The sequence below is a fragment of the Hyperolius riggenbachi genome, chromosome 8, assembly GCF_040937935.1.
Source record: "Hyperolius riggenbachi isolate aHypRig1 chromosome 8, aHypRig1.pri, whole genome shotgun sequence".
NCBI lineage: Eukaryota > Metazoa > Chordata > Amphibia > Anura > Hyperoliidae > Hyperolius > Hyperolius riggenbachi.
Genome location: NC_090653.1, coordinates 7981036 through 7990422, shown reverse-complemented (window position 1 = coordinate 7990422; position 9387 = coordinate 7981036).

Below are 9387 nucleotides of genomic sequence, written 5' to 3'. Positions count from 1 at the left end.
TTGGGGGCATTGCGTTGTAATTTGCATTGCGACTTTAACATTGCATCATACCGCAACGTCCTACTGTGAAAGAGGCCTGAAGGAAGATTTGTTGAGTTTGATGAAGGACTGAGCTGAGAGAAGAAAGACGTTTCTTTGTGGGAGTAGATCCTGGGAAGTTGGCCAAGAACAAAAAAAGTCCAACCTTAGATCGGGACTTCTCCATCCTTGGATTCATTTAAGTCCAAACGGAAAAGCTTCCTGTTTAGTCTGGCATTTACAAACACCTGTTTCCAGTGTAACACAGTCCAGCCTGCAACCCTATATTGATCTGCGACATAACTATGTGCTTTGAGTCCTATGGGAGAAAAGCGCTTTACAAATGTTATTGTATTGTATATATCATATTATCTGATCCAAATGATACTGTTTGCTTGCTGGACAACATCTTCTTCAGATGAGTGTATTGTTTCAGCATCAATAAAGTGCTCAATAGTAGTGATGAGATGTCTTCTAGATTAGAACACAGAGATGTCTAGTTGACAATAGGTCATTGGTCAATGTCTTTTGGATGTTCACGTCTTTTCTTGCTCCTCAGATACTACTTCTCTCTCATTCCCTCTGCTGGTTGCCAATCAAACACAGGGTTCAGTTCAAGCTTCTAACTCCCACCTACAAAGCTCTCTCCAATCTGGCTCCATAATGCATCCATAAATTCATTTCAAGACACCAAATCACAAATGCAGTCTGTGCTGTGCCATAGGGGCTCTCCTGTCCTTCATCATGTCTTCTGACTTGGCCTACAAGATTTTTCACATTCTGCTACTTTCCTCATGTCCAAAATCTGTTTGATACACACAGCAACCTTTGAAATATTTAAATGCAACCTAAAAACCTCTTCAGGAAAGCACATAGTCAGGCCTGGGACATTTAGAGAAGAACTTTAATCTAGGACTTGACTTCATTCCGATTAGTAGCCAATACTCCCTTTCCCACAAGAAATCTTTACCTTTTCTCAAATAGATCATCAGAGGAGGTCTGTGTGGCTGATATTGTAGTGAAACCCCTCCCACAGTGTGATGATAGGGCCATGGCCATGACAGTTTCCTGTCTGTGAACCTCATTGCATTGTAGGAAATAGCATCTTTTTCCAACTGCCATACAAAAATATGTGCAAATACTGTTTAGTATAAAACCGAAACAACCTTTTAGCTAGGGATACTCATTTGAATTCTGCACACTTCCAATCGGAACTGCGAAAATCCTATTTACCGCAACTCTGTAATGTTAGTCAAATCACAGAACTCAGAAGCATTGGACCAATCAGAAAATGCAGAATTTTTTTTCTGGTTTTTCGATTTTCTGTTTTTTTTTTTTTTTTGGTCATTTCTTGGACTCTCTGATGCAAAGAAAAAAAATGACAAGAAATACTCCCTGGAAATTGGAAAAAAAGGAAAATCCGAAATTGGCATTGGTGGAAATCTGAATTTTCGCGACATCGGAAATCCCTATCACATTGTTAGTGGGTGCGTTTTTACATAACGGCAGTTGGTGGTGCCTGTTTTCTTTTCATGTCTGCCAGCAGTAAAGATGATTACCTGCAGGGTTATATGGGATCAAATAACATGATGGAATTACACGGCGGGTATCACTCACTTCTTGATCTATTTTCTAATTTTAAACTTTTCACTTTGCAACATATTGATTTGTTTTACCCTACTACTAACTTTTGGTAAAGTTCCTCTTAAAGGTGGTTACCTGGTCCTCTAGGGCAGAGTTCCCAAACACTGTCCTCATGGCCCACCAACAGTACATGTCTTGCAGAAAACCACACTAGAGAACAGTTCAACGAACACAAATATAAGACATCCTAGATCCGAATAATTGAACTATTCTTATTCAATACTTTGTTCTTAATCTTTACATAATTAAATGTGTTGCCAACAAAATCACACAAAAAATATCAATGGTAATCAAATTTATGAACCCATGGAGGTCTGGATTTGGAGTCACACTCACAGTTAAGTGGAAAAAAAACACTACAGGCTGATCCAACGTTGATGTAATGTCCATAAAACAAGACAAAATGAGGCTCAATCGTGTGTGTAGCCTCCACATGCCTGTATGACCTCCATGCCTGGACATGCTTCTGATGAGGTGGTGGATGGTCTCCTGAGGGATCTCCTCCCAGACCTGGACTAAAGCATCCACCAACTCCTGGACAGTCTGCGGTGCAACGTGGCATTGGTGGATGGAGCGAGACATGATGTCCCAGATGTGCTCAGTTGGATTCAGGTTTGAGGGACGAGCAGGCCAGTCAATAGCATCAACGCCTTCATCTTGTTGGAACTGCTGACACACTCCAGCCATATGAGGTCCAGCATTGTCTTGCATTACGAGGAAACCAGGGCCAAACACACCAGCATATGGTCACACAAGGGGTCTGAGGATCTAATTTCAGTAGCTAATGGCAGTCAGGCTATGTCTGGTGAGCGCATGGAGGGATGTGCAGCCCCCCCAACCCACACCATAACTGACCCACTGCCAAACCGGTCATGCTGGAGGATGTTGCAGGCAGCAGAACGTTCTCCACGACATCTCGAGACTGTCACATGTGCTCAGTGTGAACCTGCTTTCATCTGCGAAGATCACAGGGCTTGGAGTTACATTGTGTTTTTTAAGTGCTACCTTTATTTTTTTGCGCAGTGTATAAACAATCCTGCTTCAAACGAATCAGCCTGTATAACAGTAAATTGTAACGTAAGGAGCTACTCCACCAGAGTTTTGTAAGTCCGCAGCATAGAAAGAAGCTGGCCTTGTGCTTCCTTCAGTCTTTTTATAGAGCTAGTTCATATTCCCACTGTAATTATTGGCATCCTCACCCAAATGTCATGTACAAATAATGAAACAGCGTAAATGATAAGTACTTTAGGTGAACCTTGACGGCGGCTGTCTCCTCTCCCATCCTCCCTAAAAGCTTTCACTTTCAAGAGAGCAATGGCTTCTCTACTTGGCTTGCCTTTTATTAAGTCTACGCAGTGACTTTCAATTTGGCTGTTGGAAGCAGTGCACTCTGTCGGAGTGCATTAGTCATGTTGTGTTATGTTTCCTTGTGTATCATACCATGAGGAGGACAAGGCAGCCTAGCTCAGAGCAGCCACAGACGGGAGATCCCTCATCTCATCTCCTGCAAAATCTTTAAAACGTGACATAATCTCTTCTCCTATCAATGTGTCTTTCAATCAAACCATGTTATCAGTGCCAGATTTGTACTTTTTACCGCCCAAGGCCAACTATATCGTCTGTATGGTTGTTAGCTCTGTGTGCCCCAGAATTAGCCTTACTTTCTATTATTGGTGTCACAGACAATAGCTATTTTAGTAATATGCGTATAGACTATGTTATGTTTTGAACTTTTATGGTATGCTTGCCATCTTGTTAATGATGGACCCAATGTGTCACCATGAGAGTTAGACTGATGTGTACCTGTAGGATAGAGCTTACAGGTCTTGCAGGGACATCACAAGTACAGGACAATGAGTTCAAAGGTTAAAGCTGTCCTTGCAGATAAGGATGGCTGCATAGAACAGCTTTACTGCCACTCACTGAGCCGCCCCTAAACTTCTGGTGCCCTAGGCCATGGCCTATGTGGCCTTGCCAGAAATCCGGCCCTGCATGTTATCATAAAAGCTCATGCATAAAGAGTACCTGTCGGATGGCACGAGACATGATGGGGCATGTTGGACGTGAGTATAGAAGATGGATGCTGTTTCTACCAGTAGACATCATCAGGTTTAACACCCATCTGCAGGTATGACTTGAAACAGCTTCAGGCGTTTGGATTTCTAAATCAACCAGAGATTTGTAACCTACTTTAGTATTCCCTGACACACTAACATCCTCCACAGATCTACACATAGCCAGATCATCCACAAGGCAAATCACCTCCCCAGATCGGTGGGGAGGAGGGAAATCCCCCCCCCTCCCTCACCTCGGGCACTCCTCTCAGCGCTCCCCTCCTGCAAGCAATCATTGGTGGTGCTCGTGGTAGCAGCGGCGGCGGCAGGCAAGCTGAGCACATACCTCCTTCTGGCCGGAGGTCTCCAATCACTAAGTGCTTCATAGAACTTCCTGTTTACACAGGAAGTTCCATAAAGCACTTAGTGATAGGAGACCTCCGGCCAGAAGGAGGTATGTGCTCAGCTTGCCTGCCGCCGCTGCCACTACCACGAGCACCACCAATGATTGCTTGCAGGAGGGGAGCGCTGAGAGGAGTGCCCGAGGTGAGGGAGGGGGGGGATTTCCCTCCTCCCCACCGATCTGCGGCCACAGCTCTCCTCTTATGCTGCGACCCCTCCTGCCCCCAAAAAGTCCCTGAGCGGGCCCTGGGGGGGGGGGGGGCTGAATTTTTTTTTTGCAGGGGGGCCCGGGGCTTTCTAGGTACGCCCCTGGGCATGGTGCATCTAGGGAGGAGGAAACGGGGAGTGCGTGGAGGAGGACACTTAGGAAGGGAGCAGACTCTTGCTGCCCTCTAATTGTTGCCCCCGTGAAGCACGTCATTCATGTTGCCTGATGGAAGAACCACCCCTGGCTGGGGCGTGACATTATGACATGCAGAGATGGGTATTGTGGGAGGGGGCAGTGCTAGTTTGCCACATCTTCTCCCATTGCTGATCTATAAGGGCCCTTTTCCACCAGCGCGTTTGCGCTGGCTGAATCGCAAAAACGCAAACCACTAGCGATTTTACAATCGCTACGGTTTGCTTTTTAACATAGGAATCGCGGTAGGTCATTTCCACTACCGCGATTCGTTTTTGTCAGGAACGCGAACGCGCGGCGGAGCGATATTTGCCGCGATTTTACTATGCAGTGCATAGCATAGCAAAATCGCGGCGGCGAACGTCGGGGAATCGCCGGTAATTGCGATTCAGCAATCGCTAGCGTTCAGCGTGAACGCTAGCGATTGCAAGTGGAAAAGGGCCCTAAGAAACATGTGGCCAGGAGCCAAGAGGAGGGGCTTCTCAGACAACTGAATCTCTGACTAGTGAAGTTATCAGTCCTGCCAGGGGTAGTATCCCTACTGCAGTTAAGAACCTCTATAGGAAGGAAGGGGGGCTTTTTGGGGGGTGGGGGTAATCTCCATATTAGGAGTGGGAGTGTTGGGCTTTGATTGCTGGTTACTAATGACACGGGAACGACCTTCATATATCTGTCATAATGGCCTTGCACTGATTCCCCCGTAAGGGGTAGACGTTGCGTAAGGTAGATTCTATGTGAGCCACTTGCCCATATTAATGTTATTTTTATGCCGTAGGAAAATAGAACATAAAAATTCTCTGTCCGTCACTTAACGATCTTCTCCAGAAAACAAGAGCCTCTAATGACTTAAGGCCTCCTTATGTATAAATATAGACACGTACGCAGACGCTGCTCAAATCACCATTAGGAGCGATTTGTTTGAACGGCGAGACAAAGTGATGTATGCTAATGTGTTTTTGAGAAAAAAAATAAAGTGACATTGTTTTTTTCCGCCGTGCAGAGAGAGAAAATAGAAAGCTGAGAATTGATAGCAGAAAATAAATAATTGGCCATTTAGTCTGGCTGTTTTACATCTACTTGTAGAGTGGAAACAGATTTCTTTCATGCTTAAGATGAATCTCTTTATTCCTGAGAAGCCTGGTTTAGTCGGGAGAGACGGACTCTGCTGTTATAAATAGAAAGCTGAGGATTTTGTGGGGAGATTCACCTGGATGGCAGGGACATTTCTGCAACTCATGAAGCCTCTCGCAAAACTTTGTTGGGGCTTCCCAATGGTCACTTGCTCTTCCCCCTCCCCCATAGTGACATTTGTGGTCTTTGGACCCATCTGTGGTTTTATATAGCAACTGTGGCTATTATGATGTCCTTCCTGTAGCAAAGGGACCTCCATAACCCTTTCTACCCAAGTGTCACAACCATGATAATTTCCAATATTATTGTGTTGAATGACCATACATCTATCTGCCCATAAGTGTGGTCACCATGATCTCTTTCAATAACAGTACGCCCCCCCCCCCCCCCCTTTAACTCCTTTCACCCATAGCAAGCATGTCCACCATAATCTCTACTTACAGAACTGCATCCAACATAGCTTTATCTGTCTATAACAAGTGTGGCTACCGTGGTCTCCTTTCCATAACAGTGAGGCCTCCATAACTTCCTTCACCCATAACAAGTGTTGCCACCATGATACTTTTCAATACTATTGTGTCCACCATAACTCTATCCACCCATCACAAGCTTGGCCACCATGATCTCATCTCATTACAGTGGGTCTCCTTAACTCACTCCACCTGTAGCAAGTGTAGCCATTGTGATCTTTTTCTAAAACATTGGGTCCACCATAACTCTATCCTCCCATAACAAGTGTTGCTACCATGATCTCTACCAATAACATGTACACCATAACTCAACAATAGTGTGGCCACAACCATCTCCTCCCACAGCAGAGCCTCCATAACCCCTTTCTCTCATAAAAAGTATGGCCACAATGGTACCTTCCATTGCGTCCACCATAACTCTATCTACAAAAAGTGAAAAGAATAGTAGCTGGCACTAGACTTGAGTAGGAGGTAGACTGGCCCTGCATAGTAGAAATCTTGCATTCAATACAAAAGAGAGTGAGATGCACTAACATGCAAAAAGGGCACCTTTAATCAATGGTGCACAGACATCGGGTATGCAGTGGGGGTGACAAAGGCCTTTGTCACCCCCACTGCATACCTGATGTCTGTGCACCGTTGTTTAAAGGTACCCTTTTTGCATGTTACAGTGCCTCTCACTCTCTTTTGTATTTGATAACTCTATCTACCCATAACAAGTGTCGTCACCATGACCTCTTCCGAGAACATTATGTCCACCACCACCATAACTCCATCTGCCCATAGCAAGTGTGGCCACCTTGATCCCCTCCCATTACAGTAACACCTCCATAACTCGCCATGATCTCTTTCAATATCACTAAGTCCATATTTCTATTTGTCCACAACAAGTGTGGTTACAATGGTCTCCTTCCCTCTACAGCAGAGCATCCATAATGTCCTTCACCTATAATTTGCCACCATAATACCTTGCAGTAACATTGCATCTAATTTAACTCCATCCATTCATAACAAGGGGGCCACCATGATCTCCTCCTGTAACAGCGGGACCTCCAGAACTCCCTCCACCCATGACAAATGCGGCCACAACACCTGCTATAGAGGGTGAGTTGGTGGAGCCCTCCTATGACTATAGAGAGTTCTTCCCCAGGAGCTACACCTCTGCTGGATGGATTTGTGGTGACCGGAATTCCTACGCTAACTTAAGTATGCATGGACACACCAGTGGGCGGCAGCTTCGTGTGGGCGGAGTCGTTGTGGATGGCAGCTTTGTGTGGGCATGGGCTTAGTGCAGTGGCTTAGTGCGGGTGGTGCAGTTATGGACAACAGCTAAGTGCAAGTGGCGGCTTAGTGTGACGTAGATTGGAGAATCAGGGGTTTCCTGTTTTGATTTTTTTAAAAGTGGAAACTGCAAAAAATGGTGATCTTTGTTTTAGTGACCAATTTCGTTTTATATAAATAGGGCCTGATGATCTGTTTCTTTGTTTTCTCTCAGTGGGGTAGAAAAGCAGCATCAGAGGGGGAAAAAAAGGAAAGTCTTCTTTAAACAGACACCAGTGACGCCTTCTGCCACATTCCTCCGACTTCAGGCATCCATTCCTCGCCGGCTTCGGTAATATATTATGTGAAAAGGAAGGGTTTCTAAACCTTACAAATATCAATTCTGAGTGACTTCTCCTATAGACTATACATTTCATTTAAGGGCCTCGTAAAGGCTGCAGGTAGGAGAGAGCGGAAGCTCCATACATCTCCCACCGCCGGTCCATGCATTTCAAGGATGATGGAGATACAATGGCCCTCACAAAATATATGGCGTTGTTTGGATCCTCCTGATACGCTGGATGATAACTCTTCCTATTGTTATTGCCAACGCCATACGTCTTGTATGAAACAGAATGAAACCAACTTAAATGTATATTTTGCAGGACGGCTTCAAATGTGAATCCATCGAGCTACGAGTTATTATGCCGCAGGAATCCTACTTAACAGGTTTTTCTGACAAGAGGGAACATGCCCAGACATAGGATACCTCCAGTCCAGACATTGCCATGCAGAGGAACATAATCAGGTGTCACTGAATTGGTCCCCATTTGTCACTGTGAGGGCTCATTCACATCTAGGGCATTTTTGTCCTTTCTTCAAACGCAGTCGATTTTCAAAATCGCCTACAAAATGCTTGTGCAATGATTCTCTATGAGAAGGTACATATCAGCGCGTTCCGTCCACTCTGCACTCCGCAAAGCGGTGCCTGTACCATTTTCAGGGCGATTTTGCTACAATGGAAGGTATAGGAAAAACGCGAAATGGTCACAAATTAATTTGCGATTTTAAGAATAAATACATTGTATTTATTCATTTCCGGGTCAAAGAGTTCACTTCCTGACTAACGTCAGGAAGTGAAAAAACAGACTCACTCTGCAAAAGCGCTTACAAAAGCACTTTGCACAAAATTGTAGCGCGCAGTGGAGCACCGGAAGTGGGGAAAAGAAACACACAAAAAATCCAAAATTGCTGCCGTCAGCGACTTTAATTTTAGACGTGAACAAGGCCTTATTTTTGTACAGCTCCAGCACAACCACAAATAGATCTGCAGCACGAGTGGCATGCCTTGTCCATAGCAGTGTGGAATCTCTCTTATAAATAGATGAATTTCAGAGTATCTGGTCAGTGCCCTTCCCGAACACACATTTTCCAGAGCCTCAGACTATGATTGGCTCTGCAGATGCAGCTTGTGAACAGCATCAGGGCTGTGGAGTCAAGGAGGTGGAGCAATTTTGGGTATCTGGAGCGGGAGTTGGAGTCAGTGGTTTCATAAACTGAGGAGTCAGAGTTCCTTGTTCCACTCTAATTTTAATGTTGACGTGGCCTTCGGGTCTCCTTGGAAGCCTAGGGAAGTACCCGGGTCTCTGTGCGCAATGCGGAGCCCTTCGTCTTGAGAAGCACTCATGTACTTCCGAGGAGACTCTAAGATGCAGCTAGTGGGAGATTTGAACAGTATTCCCAGTGGTGGAACAAGAAGACCAGGAGAGGACCAAGAAGGTGCTAAGGGATCCAGAGCCTGCCCTTTTCTTCGGGGAGTATGTAACTTGCTCCACCCAGGGTAGTTACATGAATCCAGGGCCGGCCTTAGGTTTCACAGCGCCCTGAGCGAAACCTGATTTTTGTGCCCCCCCCCTTCATCCTCTTCCCACGTGCATATACACACACGCACACATGAGTACACACACACAGGCCCATATGCAATTCATCTCTTCTCCTGTGATATCTC